The sequence below is a fragment of the Eumetopias jubatus genome, unplaced genomic scaffold, assembly GCF_037043125.1.
Source record: "Eumetopias jubatus isolate StellerSeaLion01/CBP00866 unplaced genomic scaffold, mEumJub1_p1.0 scaffold_1, whole genome shotgun sequence".
NCBI lineage: Eukaryota > Metazoa > Chordata > Mammalia > Carnivora > Otariidae > Eumetopias > Eumetopias jubatus.
Window position 1 is genome coordinate 79,846,074 of NW_028274807.1, and position 14,782 is coordinate 79,860,855.

The following is a 14,782-nucleotide window of genomic DNA, read 5'->3' on the forward strand; positions in this document are numbered from 1 at the left end:
AAGTTGATAGAGTAGAGGCAGAGTCTTCCTTTTGGAGAGGGCACATCATTTGGGGCCCAGTTTGGAGCAAAAACTCTTCAGTTTACTTGCTTTGTGGTCTTGGGCCATTTCTATTTGAAAGGGTTGTCCCAAAGTCTTTTGTTTGGTAAGAAAGTAATAGTAGGCACTTGGAAAACGAGAGATGTGAGGGAGTCAAGGTTATCAGTTTGTCCGTTTTGAGAGCCAGAGGTTCTTGAAAGTAGGAAAAGACAGAGCAGTGCTGTGGGGCAGGGCGGGGGGTGGGGGGGAGATGTGGAGGGGAGAGGTCATTTGACTCCAGGCTACAGTGTATCTTTCAAAGTCTTTGTTAGCTAGCCCACTACCTTACCACTGAGAGGTGCTAAGTGACTTGAAATCCTTCCTGTTTTGATAGCCTCCAAGATCCTTAGACCAGGACTCTTAGGGATCTAAGACCTAGAGTCCCCGTTTATCTAAGAGAGCCAAGTGTTCCCACAAAATCTATTTTCTCTAACATTAATTCAGTTAGGCTTATTACAAACAATGACTTTTTCTCTTCCTCTTTGATGTCTTTCTGCTCTAATAAAACCCAGTAACCTTTCCAGTCCTTTGTGTTTGGCAAGAACTTGGGACAGGGAATTACATGTGTGTCTGCCCAGGACACCACTTATGTGGATTCCAGCGCTAACAAAATCCTGGTATCATTCAAGAACTCACCATCTATCCCATTTCAGCATCCTTTTATAAGATTAAGACATGGGTAGCACGATAAAGCTGGGGATTTGTATTATCTGCCATTTCTACCATCTAGGAGTATAATTGTTTTAATTTCAGTCTCAGAAAAAATGTTCGTGGTGGTGGGCTTGGGTGGGGTGTGTGCTTCTCTACCAAGAGACCGTACCCTCCACATGTTACTCGAGTTTTAGTGGTGGTAGAGTAGATCCAGCCTCAGAGGCTGACAGCCCCCTCTCAGGCGCACGGCTGCCCTTGAGGCAGCTTGGGCCCCATCTGTGCCCTGGCACACAGTGCTTCTCCACTCGGAATCCAAGGAGCTCGGAGTCTTGTCATGTTGCAGCTCCCAGCTCTTGGACAAGCGCCAGGCATACTGATGCCAATACCGGATTAGGTTGCTTTTTTAAAAATTCATTTTGTGAACTCATCAAGCTCATTTAACAGAGGCTTTGGTCGTCAGTTTCTATCATTGTCCCAGCCCTCTAAGAGGCTCAGCTTAGAGGAGAGGCCAAATACTAGGTCCCTAGTGTATATGCGGGTAGGCACGCCTATGAGAGAGAGAGAGAGAGAGAGAGAGTGTGTGTGTGTGTGTGTGTGTGTGTGTGTGTCTGTAACCACAATGTAAGTACTCCTTTAGGCTTGGCAAGGGAGTAGCAGCTCTTCTCAGGGAGAAGAGCCCCCACAAAGCAAATAAAGGGTGTCCCCTGCCCAGAATGAGGAAGCATTGGTAGAAAGTTGCAGCACAGGGCACAAAGACTCCAGGGAGCAGGATAAGATCTAGATATCAAGAGGCCAGCAGTTTGCCACTGGTCTGCAGAGCAGCCAAGACATTGAATGGAGATTCTGTGATCAGAAAAACTATAGAGAAATTCTTCCCGTGTTGCCCTCTGAGTTCACTAGCTTGGGGGGGCCGGGGGGGGGGCGGGCAGGCCATGAGAAGAGGTAAACAGAAGATATTTGAAAATAGCCAAATATGTTATGAAAAAAAGGAACCAACCCAAGAGCTAATTTATCTCCTGGATTTGATTTTCACAAAGTAGTATGCTTTTCTTGGAATAAACTCTGGCTGTCAGACTGGCTTCATCAGATCTTCTTCAGGGTAATTATCGAAGATTTGAAAAAAATCTCTAAGAAACCAAACCAGTTTTTAGCCTTGTACTTTGCGTTGTCCTTGGAGTAGATTTCACTCGCCAACCCCAAGATACCCATGCTCTTCCCTTTTGATGTCTCATGGGCATGGGGCGGGGGGGCGGGGGGGGGTGTGTGTGTAGTTAGGGAGGATTATAAACCTTTCAAGCCGGATGTGAAGCGGTAAAGGAACTGTGAAGCTGTTCATAATAGGTAGCTGGCACCCTCCCCCCTCTGCAGCCAGAGAATCTAGTAGTGTCTCCAGAGACCCTCTCCCTTGGGGAGGATGCCAGGTGGCTCCCCATGTAGCTATTGGCAGTGAATGGAAAAGCAAGGAGTCTGGAAAGGCTGACTTCCATAGAGAGCTGTCCTCTAAGGCAAACCAGCTTGCCTGGGGGCAGGAGAAATACAGTGAAGTCTTTTTCTCTCAGCTGGTAGCTACAGTCAGATTCTGAACAGGGCAGCACTAGATAGTTTTCTTTTGCCTTTCCCCCTTTTGCCAGAGGGCACTTGCCGACCTTACTTGGAGCTGACTTGCACATCCTTGCAGATTTCAGCCAGGGTCTTGGCCATCTGAATCTTTGCGAGGGTGCAGAGCAGGCAGGCGCCTGCAGTGTCTGAATTTCTTACATAAACACAGCACACTGGGCGAGCTAGCGTCCCTGTGGCGACAGCTGGGCTCTGCTCTGTCTGCCCCAGTGAGCTGAGCTGCTGAGTCCCCCTCCTGCCTGAATGGAGCATTCCAAATTGGTTGTGAATGGAGGGCGGGGCTCCCTTGCAGACTTTTTCAATGAATAACCAGACCCTATTGTGCAGCCTGTGGAAAAACAACCAACTCAAACAACACTGGGACTGTTAGAAATACGCTTGTGATTGGCAGCTTGGAGAACCTCCAAAATTAGTTTCCTTTGGCTTCCCTGCTGCTCCCTGTTCTCCGAGCCTGGGCTTAATGAGCCTGGGCTTAATGGGGTTCCAGTTTTCTTTTAAGTGCTGGCTTTAACCCTGCAACTGCCAGGCGGATGGTCTGGGCTTCTGGGGTAGGGCTGCTACTGACCAATGAGGCCGCCCCCCCCTTTTTTGTCCCGTTTTACACTGGAGCTGTCCAAAGGGGCTGCTAATAGAAGAGGGTGGTTTAGCTTCCCTGGAGAGAGAGGTGTTGAGACTTGATCTGAGGATATTACCCTTTTATCTGCCGCTTGCCATGGGGTGGTGGCTTTAGCTCCCACTGAAGATTCCTGCCTGATCTGCTGTCAGCTCCAGCCCGGACTCCAGGCCCGAGGATCGGTGTCTGCGGCAGCGCAGAGATCTCTTGGTTAGGCGTGCATTTTGACTCGGCAATGAGAAAGCTGTAATTTCCCTACTCCTTGGCCTTCTCTGTCCTGTTTAATTCCCCACTGTGGTCAGATCCATGTCATTTTAAAATGATACTTCTCAGACTGTTACTCAGCTCCAGGGGAGCCTCGCTCTTGCTGTGACCCTTCCGCCTGGGCACTCGTCAAATGCCTTGCCTCCCCACGAGCATCCCAGGAAGTACCACAAAGTACCACCAGCCTCTGAGCAACCCCCAAACCAGAGCGGCCTCCTCACCCCAGATGAGGCCAGGTTCTAGGGGTACGCTTGCCTCAGTACCCACTCGAAACATCCTCCACCATCTTGGCCAACAGCTCACAGACACACCCCAAAGGGCTATGTGCGCTAGCCCAGGGCCATGGGATAAGCATGAAAAGGGCAATCAGTTAAAAAGCAAAACAAAACTTAATACAGATTCAGGGCAGCTTCCTCAAGAGCTTTAAGGAGCTCTTCTGAGTTCCTGCTCCTCATCCTCACACCTGAAATGAGGCTGTTGGCATTTGCGTCTCGCTACAAGGTTTGTTGCTGTTTTTCTGAAATATTTCCTTTGTTATAAATTGAGACTGCAAGAATGGCTTCCTTTCCCTATTAAAAAAAAGAACAGGCCTGGGCAGATCGTCCTTTTGTGAGAGAGTTTGAAACCTCCCAGGACGTAACCCTAGATATCAGCTGTGTAAGAGGATGCTGATATTTGTGCTTTTCTAGAGGGGCTGAGGAAGACTTCAGCTTCCAGAAACACTTTTCAGCCGAGTGCCTGGAAAGGCTTTGTGACTGCCTGAAAGGGCACTTAATGAGGGTCCTTGGTACTTTACCCGTAGAAAAGGTAGAGTGGAAGAAGGGGACGTGTCTTCTACGCGGCTGCCCCGCCCACAAGACCGACCAGATCCTGGAATGCCTACCCCAGTTGTCCTGATCAGAATCTTAATGGGGAATAACTTAGTAGGAATAGCTTCCCTGTGCCGAAGGGTTCCTCAGGTCAGAAGATTTCTGCCCCTCAACTCCCTTTTCTTTCCTTTCCCTCTCCATGGACTCTTTCTTGAGGAGTAAGGAGACAGCTGCAGAGGGCCTTAATGTCATCTCTATTTTGACAAATATTAAACTTCGTCCCTGCTTCCCAATTTACATTCTTGTTAAAACAGGAAACAATCTCTCCCAAAGCAGAGAAGCCCTGTGTTCTGTTTCTTTCTGCCGCAGCCAGTCCTTGGCGAATGTATTCTGCATACCACATTCTCTGTCAGGTTCCCTTCCCACCCCATCTTTCAACAGCCCCCAACATCAGCTTCTAACTGCTCAGAAGCTGAGGATCTCAAAACCAGAGTTCTCAGAGTCCTTGGGATGACCTTAGAGATAAATAGGAAAAAAAACTAGTTAGGGCTAATTCTCATTTTCTGATTCCTCCTTTAAGCACATTCACAAGACAAGTCTTCCTAGGCTGCGTTTAGACTTCGTGCAGCTAATGGTCTGTTTCCCAGTAAGACTGCATGTGCTAGAGTCGAGTCACGGTGTAGACACCCTTGACACATTTGCCGAGTTTCTGCTTTTAGGAGAAGGAGGGCCATAAATAGAGGAATGGTTCTCAGAGAACCTGATTTCCCTAATTTCTCTAGAGTTTGGATTTTCTCCTGTCAGATTTTTAAGTTTGAAGTCAAAGATAAAATTTCCACCATGCTTAAGTCCTGTTTCAAGTATCTTTAACACTTTTCTTTAATGCTAGTTCAGATGAGAATCATGTAAATTGGGAATAAATTATAGGAAGGATGCTACAGAAGGTGTAGCTTTGCGGGCTTTTTTTCCCATTTAGGAAAAATGCCCTGTTTCCCCTTTTCTTGACGGTGTGGGCCCCCCCTGTGAGCAGCCCTTCATGGTAAAATCTGTGGTTGACGTAAGGCCCACAGGAGAGGAAACCATCCTGTCATCTCTACCACAGAGGCTCTCTTCAGACCTGTTTCTCACGAGTGAAAATCAAACAAATAGTTGTCTATCACATTGGTGAAAGTTGAATATTGAAATTCTTTGAGCAGCTCCCCCAGGAGAGGAATTAGGATGAATAATGCTCAGATTTTCCTTTTGGGGTAAGCAGGCCAGTAAGTCACCCTTTCATCCTACTGGTCTCTTTAAGCTTGAAAGTAACCAATCGCCCCAGGTGGAAACCAGCTCTCCAGGCTGTGGTCTAAAAAGCCCCACCCAGTGGTAGTCAAAATGGGATGTTCATTCAAAGCCAGAGGAATCACTTATTTTTATCTTGACTCTCCTCTGAGTCAGCTCTGTACACTCGCACAAGCCTTTTCCTTGACTGTCACACGCTCTGGTTTCTCCAATCGCCCACAAATTTGGGGATGTGACACATTGATGCAATTAGATATATGCGTTCTGTACGAAACCTTTTTGTGGAAGAGCCCCATCTTAGTTAATACACAAGCCCTACCTCAGTCAGGGTGGGGCCAGTTCTTTTCGAAGCTTACCCTCTCTCTTTTTTTTTTAAGATTTTATTTATTTATTGGACAGAGCAAGAGCGAGAGAGGGAACACAAGCAGAGGGAGAGGCAGAGGGAGAGGCAGAGGGAGAAGCAGGCTCTCCACCGAGCAGGGAGCCTGATGCGGGACTCGATCCCAGGATCCTGGGATCATAACCTGAGCTGAAGGCAGACGCAGGCTGAGCCACCCAGGCGCCCTGCTTGTCCTCTCTTTAATTTCTAGCTCTTCTATTCAAGGCTTCTGGGTTTCCATTTTCAAATTCTAAAGTAATAATCCTAAGTTGTTAGAATAAATGAGTCCTTTGGAGAAAAGAAACTGCACAGATCCAAGCCGTTTCAAAAATAATACTGAGGTGTGGAGAGTGTGAACTTGAGGTAAATCTGAAACTAGTTCATCTGGGTCAGAAGGAAAAAAAAAAAAACAACCTCTCTGCTACCTTTGGCATTAAATTATCTTCCTGATTTGATTAACAGCGGTTTTCTACTTGGAAATGACTACTTGAAAGATTTGCGATTTTGTACCGAGAACAAGAAGGAGCTGTTCTGGGATAGACACTTGCCCATCTGTGAGTCAGGACATCCCTCATTCAGTACCTATGTCCAAAGTGGATCCCTCTTACTAACATGACCACTTCTTTTAAGGAGGATCCATACAAAGACTCTCTTTCCTTCTATTTTAGCCAGACTTGGAATAGAAACCTTCAAAAATCACCTGTGTCATTATTGTTAGCTGATAAAGTTTAAAGAAAAGGCAAGGTCAGTATCCCAAATTCTATTTAGCAACTGGTCCTCTTTCTTGATGACCAAGGAAAGACATGACCAGCCAACTTTTTTACCCTGGCAAACTTGCCACTGGACCATAGGTCAGCCTGTGAGGACTCTTGCTTCTAAGGCCTACAACAGGCCGTTATTACCCTGAGCTCTTCCCAGAGCCCACTCTGCCTTTGAAGGTGGGGGGCAGCTTCCAGTCCCTTGCAACAGAAGAGGCAAATAGCCATGAGGACCACTTTGGCTCTTCCCAGTGAAAGCTCTCCCCACCCCCCAACTGTCTCTCCTTTCGAACCTGGATGTCATCCTTGGCTTGGATCACATTTTCTCCCCTCTGGAGGGGAAATAGGGAAAGCCTTGAGCCCCGCCGGAGGTGGGGGTGCCCCCCCATATTCTGAGTGGTCAGCTTGCCTGGTACTATCCCACCTTTTGGGTTGCAGTTGTGCATTACACAGTGACCTCCCAAACTGATTTTCATGGGCAAAATTGAGTTTTTCATCTTTTGACCAAGAGTATTCCAGCTGGTGATTTGATTCTGGGATACCGTGTGCGGGTTCTGCCGGCCAGCTGCTGCCATTGCTGGAAGAGACTTGGGCGGGGGGAGGAAATTTTTTGTGGGATGTTGTAATCATGGCGCTGAGCCTAGCAGAGGCAAACCTCCAAATCATCCCATTCCCCTCCCTATTATGTGAAGTCACTAGATGATACAAACATTATAGTTCAAATAATATGATCCCAGCAGTATAAGAATACCCCCGATAAAGCCCTTTCCTGTAAAGTATGACCCCTTGTCAGGTCAATCACAGAGAAATGTAAATCCCTTTGTAAGTATAAAACCACCGGTTTTTATCTTTTCCTGCTTTTACCCTTGCCAGAAGGGCTTTGTTGGGGGTTCTAACAGAAGCTTCCACCCGGGGGCCCCTTGGGCTGGAACTGCAGATGTGCTTTGGCATCTTTGAAGCTGGATTTCTCTGTTGTTGAATCTATGTCCTGTCATATAGCCCACATTCCAGGGAGCAGTAAGGACATAAAATGCCATAACACCGGCCCTATACAAGACAAAATTTAGAAACACTTTACTTTCCAGAGCCAGGGTGAGCGCTGCAGCCTCTTGTCGTTGATCCAACGGCAACCCTATAAACAGCCAGCATTTCCCCAGAGAAAGCAATGTTCTGCGAGCTCAGTATGTATCTATGGCCCAGCCTAGACCCATGTTGCTGTCAGCCCCAATACATAGCAGAGATTTAAGGCTATCCCAGGTAAACAGAAGATGGAGAGGCTTACAGAGCATGGCTTCATGGTTTTAACTGCTTCCCTGTATCAACTCCATTGTCTAATTTAAAACCCAGGTGGGAGAAATTCTATCAATAATTCTCATTCCTATATCCTAGGAGGAATTCTCCTGCCTTTGCAGGTAGCCACTTAGAGATATTTCAGATACCACTTTCCACTAATGCTATTTATACATTTTCAAAGTTGGGCCAGTGCTTTTCTAAGCTCCTTTTCTTCCCTTTAATTTCTAACTCTTGTATTCAAGGCCTCTGGGTTGCCATTTTCAGAAGTCTGAAGTAATCTTCTGATGTCCCTGCTAACCCTGTTTTTCTACCGCCCCCTTTGTGAATTGAGAGTGGTCTCTCTGGAGATGTAGTCTCCACACCATCTTTCAAGTAAGTGCCTCTCATGTTTAATAGGAGCTCACCAATGTGAATCCCTGGGCTTGCATCCCAAAAAAGTTGCCAGCTCTTAATTTCGAAATACTTGGTATAACCTCATCTATCTTACGGGCGAAAAAAGCTATCTTCTTCCCTCACTTCTTTTCCTTGAGCAAGACCTGCTCTGGTTTCACTGGGTATTCTTTCACTCTGGTATTCCCCAACCATGTTCATGTAGGGTCAGATGACTTGAATCTCTCTTTTGGATTGATCCTTTCTGAATACCAGTGTAACCCCAACCCTATTTGTTGGATCTGCCTTTTCCCATAGTCCATGTCGTGATAGCAAGGTCAAAGTCCTTTTTTTTTTTTTTTTTTTGAGCTTAATTATATTACCCCAAGTTTCTAGCTCTAAATCATGAAAAATAGAGTGGGGGTTTTTGGGGGTTTTCTTGTTTTTGTTTTTGTTTTTGTTTTGTCCACACACTAATTCCTGAAGCCTCTCTTTTGCTGAATGTAGGTTTTTCCCACTGTATAGGAGAAATCTGATTCCTGAAGCCAGATGTTCTGGGAACTAGCTTTATCATTTCCTAATTTGGCTCTTGTGATATTTATCATACAGAAGATAATATTGGCCGTATAGAAAGGGCTTCTAGAATTGTTAATTGATGAATTATGCTACCTCATGGTTGATTCTGTACCCTGGGGCCCGGAAATATACCACCAGGGTGATGATACTCAGTCCTCTCGTCCCTGACTAGCAACAGGACAAGTAGGAAAAAATAACCTGGAGTAATCAACACCATAACCCCACCGCCACCACCATGATTAATCACCAATCTAAAATCCTAAATATTGCTGCTGTGCCAATCCTAAAGAGAACTTCCCTTGTACCCACTGATACCAGATCCTATCCCAGGGAGGAAGCCTTGCTTTCTTCATGTAGGACTTTGCCCAGGACAAATGAAACTATTCTTGCAGAGATTGCAGAAAGAGTCTGCCCTGAAATAGTGTATGTTCACCTAGGTGTTGTCTGCACCAGATTGTTTGTCATATCTCCCATGAGTTGTGTAGAGAGCCTTGATTCCACACCAGAGTCCTGCTGCTTGCTGTGTTCTGGGAATCCTTGATTCCCAAAACATAAATGCACAGGGGATTCTCCAAGCCAGCATACTTTTTAAAACACAATTTAGGGCTTTAGTCCGCATCCCATTCTGATCTAGCCAGGTAAGCTAGGTTGGTCCAGTCGAGGCCTTCAGAAAGTCTTGTGCCTTTTTTCCCTAAGGCTCAGAGCACCAAAAGCCAAGGCCACCCATTTCAAGCTGCTTCTCCTGGCTCTGCTCAGCCTTTATGGACAGAAGGAGCCAAACCAGCTGCTTAGAGAGGAAGAAAACAAAGGAGAACCTCAAGGAAGAGGACTTTAATTCTTTTTTATTTTGCCAACCTTCACAGATTGGTGATGACTACATTGTGTCCTCTTGAGGACTCTGGGGATAAAATCTAAGGAGTTGTCCAGCTGTTCTGGTAATGTTCTAAACCTGTTGTGCACATATATTTACAAGGGGTAGTCATGCCCCATCTTTTTCCAAGAATGCTTTGTGGTCTTGAGTTGGGCATATGTTTTAGTTTCTGTTATGTGTGTATTGATATGTATGTGGAATTACTGATAGGTTTCACTTTTGTTGATATTTTGTACTTGTGTAATTACTGTCTTTTTACCCAGGCAATGGTAAAGGTGGCCATGGGCCATACTCCTGTTGATAGCAGTGGCGATTTTCATTTTGCCCTCTCTTGGGTGTTCCTTTCTCCTTTGTAAGTGGACCAGGGCCAAAAAAGTATTTGAGAACCACAGGCTTTAGAAGTTAGAATGTGACCAACATTTGCCTTTGTGTAATTTTAGTTCCTGGGGCTGTATTATCCACACACATGGTAAAGGATAAACAGGGTGGTATCCTTCCAGTTTGGTAATGGGCCAGGTTTTAAAGTTCTTAGCACATCCACTTTTGACCTGTTAGTCAACCATAAGATAAAGGCTTTTTTTTAATCTCCAAGTATCTCAGAGGAGATGGACTATGATGTTTTATTGATTTGTTTTTATTTTTTTTAAGGATTTCTTTATTAGAGAGCACACGGTGGGGAGGGGCAGAGGCCAACGGAAAGAGAGAATCCCAAACAGACTCCCCACTGAGCACGGAGCCCAACGTGGGGCTTGATCTCCTGACCCTGAGATCATGACCTGAGCCAAAATCAAGAGTCGGACACTCAATCGACTAACCCACCCAGGCACCCCCTTGTTGATTGATTTTTATTTTATTTTATTTTATTTATTTATTTATTTATTTATTTGAAAGAGAGAGAATGAGAGAGAGAGAGAGAGAGAGAAAGCACATGAAAGGGGGAAGGGTCAGAGGGAGAAGCAGACTCCCTGCTGAGCAGGGAGCCCGATGCGGGACTCGATCCTGGGACTCCAGGATCATGACCTGAGCCTAAGGCAGTCGCTTAACTGACTGAGCCACCCAGGCACCCTGTTGATTGATTTTTAAAACGTATTCCTACATTTGCTTCATTTCTCTGTGTATAGATTATTTTTTTCTGTCTGAACCATTCAAAAGCAAGTTGCAGACATGATATTTCACCCCCAAATACTTTAAGGTGTGCATCTCCAAAGATTAAGGCTATTCTACGTAGCCTAGGAAAATTAACTTTTATACGGTAATATTCAGAATTCCCCAGTTGTCCCCCAAATGTATTTTATAGCTGATATTAATATTATTTTGATCTAGGACTCAATTAAGAATCCCATATTGCATTTCTTGTTGTCTTTTATCTTCTTTACAACACTCTGTCCTTTTTTTTCCCCATAACACTGACCTTTTTTTGAAGGGTCCTAGACAGTTGTTTTGGAGGGGTGCATTTTTTTTTAAGATTTTATTTATTTGAAAGAAAGAGAACACGTGTGTGTGCATAAGTAGGGGGAAGGGTGGAGGGAGAGGGAGAGAGAATCTGAAGCAGACTCCATGCTAAGCGTGGAAACCAACGCGGGGCTCGATCTCACGAGAGATCAGGACCTGAGCCGAAAACAAGACTTGGATCCTCAACCAACTGAGCCGCCAAAGTCCCCCTGGGGGGTACACTTTTAAAGGATACTCAGAAATGCAAAGAACACACAAAAATGCTGGCCTTAGGCCCAGAAATGTCCTATGTTGCTGATTCCCTTACTCTTATATCCATGTTATTGCATTGACCTTAAAATACTAGTGTAAAAGAACAGAGTGAGTCAGATTTAGATATTTGGGTCGGAGATAGTTTTTGCATGTTTGAGGAGAGGGCTTTTGAGGGAAGCATTCAAATTTTTTTAGCAGAGCTTACTAAATAGTTCATTTTGCTATTTATGGATGATTTTTCACTATATTCAATTTTTAAATTTATGCTTCACAAGGTTGGCTGTGTCAGATATTAAAGAAAACGGCACATTCTCCCATACCTCCTCCAATTCTGCTTTTAGAACTTGTGCCCCCTAACTACATTTGATAACACTTCAGGTTTTTATTTTTGGAAACTGTTGCCAGGCAGAATTAATGTTAACTGTTCAAGTGGGTTTGAGCATGTTTCTTATTTGGTTTGGAAATCCAAAAGGCATCTCCTTTTCCAGATGCTCTTTTTAAGGGCCAGAACCTATCCACTTGCTTTATCTCCCTTGAACCTTCTTGGTTCCCAGAACAGAGTATTATCTCCTGTTCTTGTCATTCACCAGTAATGCCAGAGCAATTACAAAGAATATTAAGACATTAGGAATATATTTTATGCTTGAAATGAATTTTTAATCTACTCAACCCTAAAATAAAGACCTATTTCTGACCTCGTCTGGTGATATGGGAGAACTTAAAACATAAGCCTCATTCTGTCTACCTCTTTTCTCTTGCTAACTGGCTGTTTGCACCTTGTCTCAAAACTTGTCCAAAAAAGGCCAGAGCTAAGGAAAGGCAGCAGTGTGTTGGAAAGTAGGCCTGTTGGCTTTGTTGTGCTCTTCAAACCACAAGTCCCAAGGGACACTACATCTGGTGACTGAAAGCCCTTTGGTCTTTGCTAGTGGGGTACTCTGACAAGTTAAGAGTACATGAGGAGAGAAGAGGTCACACCTGCTCTTTCTGGGTGGCTTCTTGGGTTCTATTTTGCATCATGTTTACATTCACATGTCCCTCTGCTTGATGGTTCTTCCCCCTGCCTTCTTTCCTCATGCTCTACCCACTACCATAACCAAAGAACAGTGTGGGCAGATGTCTTGGGCTCTCCCGCCCCCCACTCTTGAACAAACAGTACATATTTCCTCACTCTGGAGGGAAATGAGGTGAGATGGTAGTGGCCTAAGAGAGGAACAGTGCCCAAAGCTGGGGCAAAGGGAATAATAGTAAAGCTCAAGAATAGACCTTCACTGTAGGAATATCACTCTGGAATCTCAAGAAGTCTCTTACCATGACTACATACATTCCACATTCAGAAGTGCTGTGAGAGGCTCTAGAGACATAAGCTGGCCACCCAACACATAAGCCTCATGGACATGCCTTTTGGAGGCAGGTGTTGGTGTTCTGGTCAACTTCCATCGTAAGACACAATTTTCCATGTAAAGTAGGAAGATCGTGGCTGTCAAGTGTGACCAAATAAGGTCCTCCCCCGAGGGCAGGCCCACACAGCTGATTTAGGAAAGTTGAGTCGGCCCCAGATGAAGGTACTGAAACTGAAGAAGCGGGGAGGAAAACTCCAAAACAACCTGAGCAACGACCACTGGGGGAAAGTAGGCAAAGCCTGTGTGTGAAGCGAAAGAAATAACAACGGGCTCAGTCTTTCTCCCACTCAGACTGCAGTGTCACTGATCAGCAATTTCTTTAACACTCAGCAGCTACATAAATGTTATATGTATTCACAACAAAGTCAGTGGCAAATTGAAACTTTGATGATTATGGGAACACCCCAGGAAAGCCTTATTAGAGGAGGTGGGTTTTGTCTTAGTAAAAAAAAAAAAAATTCCTTTTAAATCACACTGTCGTTCATCATAACATTCAACAAAAGTGTTTTCCTTTGTTTTGATCGTATGTGCTGTAATAGCACTGGCATGGGGTAGCTGCCTTGGACAGAGTCCACAAGCCTGGACTTGTGGGCAGGAAACAGATTTTGTCAGCAGAGGGAATTATTATTTCTCTTGAATGGGCCAGTTTGTCTATTTTTTCTATTTCAAAACAATTGGGGTTCTTTGGAAGACTGTTTCTATACCATCACAGAAGAAAGATTTTCTAAAATTTGAGAAATCTTAATAAGTATTAACTCAGTAATCCTGTTTAACTGGGCTGCTTGCTTTAAAAACGAGAAACTTGTGCTCCCTTCGGCAGCACATATACTAAAATTGGAACGATAGAGAAGATTAGCATGGTTCCTGCACAAGGATGACACACAAATTCGTGAAGCGTTCCATATTTTTCCTAAAATAACTCTGTATGTTAACAATACTAGAATTAAAATAAAAAACTTAATACAAAAAAAGAGAAACTTTTAATTGATACAATGTATAGCAATTGTTAAGGGTACAACTTGGCAAACTGTACAAGCATTTAGATCAAGACCCAGAATTTATCAGAGTACAAGAAGATTCCTTGTGCCCCCTGAACAGGCACTGCCCTCAGGGTAAGCTCCATTCTGACTTTAAACACCATATATTAATTTCCTGTCCTTTTGAATGTTACGTAAATGGATTCACACAGCATGTACTCTTTTGTGTCTGGCTTTTACTCGGCATATTTGTGAAATTTCCGTGTTGTTCAATGTAATTATAATTTCCTTATTCTCATTTCTGTGTAGTGCTATTTAGTTTGGGGTTACATCCAGCCAAATTTGGGCAGAATTGATAACTCTATAATGTTAAGCTTTCTAACCCATGAATATGATATATCCTTCCATATATTGAGAGTCTGAGAGTTCTTTAATTTTCTTGTGTTTTGTAGTTCTTGGTTTGAGCGTCTTACGTGTCTTTTATCAGATATGTTCCTAGGTATTTGATGTCATATGTTGCTATTGTGAATTAATTTTTTTTAAATTTCACATGTATACAGAAATGATTCTTTTTTATATTAGGCTTATAGCCATTGATCTTGGTAAATTAGCTTATTGATTCCTATATTTTGGGGATACTTGTATACCTTCTACATAACAAATCAGGCCATCTTTGAATAATGACGGTTATATTTCTTCCTTTCTAATCCATTTGCTTTTTGTTTATTTTTTTCTTGACTTATTGCATTGGTTATGATCAGGCCTGCTTTTCTAAATTAATTAATTAATTTATTTATTTATCAGAGAGAGAGAGCACAAGCAGGGGGAGCAGCAGACAGAGGGAGAGGGAGAAGCAGGCTCCCCATGAGCAAGGAGCCAGATGCGGGGCTTGATCCCAGGACCCTGGGACGTGCCCTGAGCCAACAGCTGACACTTAACCGACTGAGCCACCCAGGAGTCCCTTAGGCCTGATTTTTGTGTCAGACAGAAAAATCTCCCAAGGAGTTCCCTAATAAGAAAACCAACTATAAAGTTAAGTTGATTGATCTGTGAACATAATGTCTGGATTTAAAATGGTGTTATAGTGGTCTACAAAGCAGTATATTGTACTTTGTGGTACACGACTACAGATACGGACTTAA

At 44.1% G+C, this 14,782-nt stretch overlaps 1 protein-coding gene and 1 non-coding gene across 2 annotated transcripts in view; both read left to right on the forward strand.

Moving 5' to 3' along the window:
* ETV5 (ETS variant transcription factor 5) overlaps positions 1–14,782 on the forward strand; it is a 54,094-nt gene that overhangs the window by 4,761 nt on the left and 34,551 nt on the right. The window lies entirely within an intron of this gene.
* On the forward strand, positions 13,468–13,572 carry LOC114207196 (U6 spliceosomal RNA). The gene has a single exon (XR_003608797.1). It is a non-coding gene; the product is annotated as a U6 spliceosomal RNA (small nuclear RNA).